This window comes from Penaeus monodon, chromosome 15 (genome assembly GCF_015228065.2).
Source record: "Penaeus monodon isolate SGIC_2016 chromosome 15, NSTDA_Pmon_1, whole genome shotgun sequence".
NCBI classification, from domain to species: domain Eukaryota; kingdom Metazoa; phylum Arthropoda; class Malacostraca; order Decapoda; family Penaeidae; genus Penaeus; species Penaeus monodon.
The window spans coordinates 14,175,995-14,176,345 of record NC_051400.1 but is presented as its reverse complement, the minus strand read 5'-3'; positions in this window follow the sequence as shown (position 1 = coordinate 14,176,345).

Here is a 351-nt window from a genome sequence, read left to right as displayed (position 1 = left end):
AGAATGAACTCGAGTTTCTACCTCAGCATTATCTAACACCTGCAATATACTAGAGTACGACCAGAATTAACAACACGTTCTCCCTTGGATGTTAAAAAATAGGCATATAATATGGACCAACATGGCATGAGGCAAGCGGCTTGGTGTCGGTCCTGCAATAGGGCAATAATTCAACGTAGAAGAATTACATTACATATCCTGCATGTGTTTAATGTATGGCACTTATATGACCCGTCATTTATACCCATATAGTAACGAATTCATAGATTTTATTTCTCTGCAACTCCACAATGGTTGCCTGTAAGATGGCAATAATGCAACTGATAGTGATAATAATAATAGTAGTAGTAG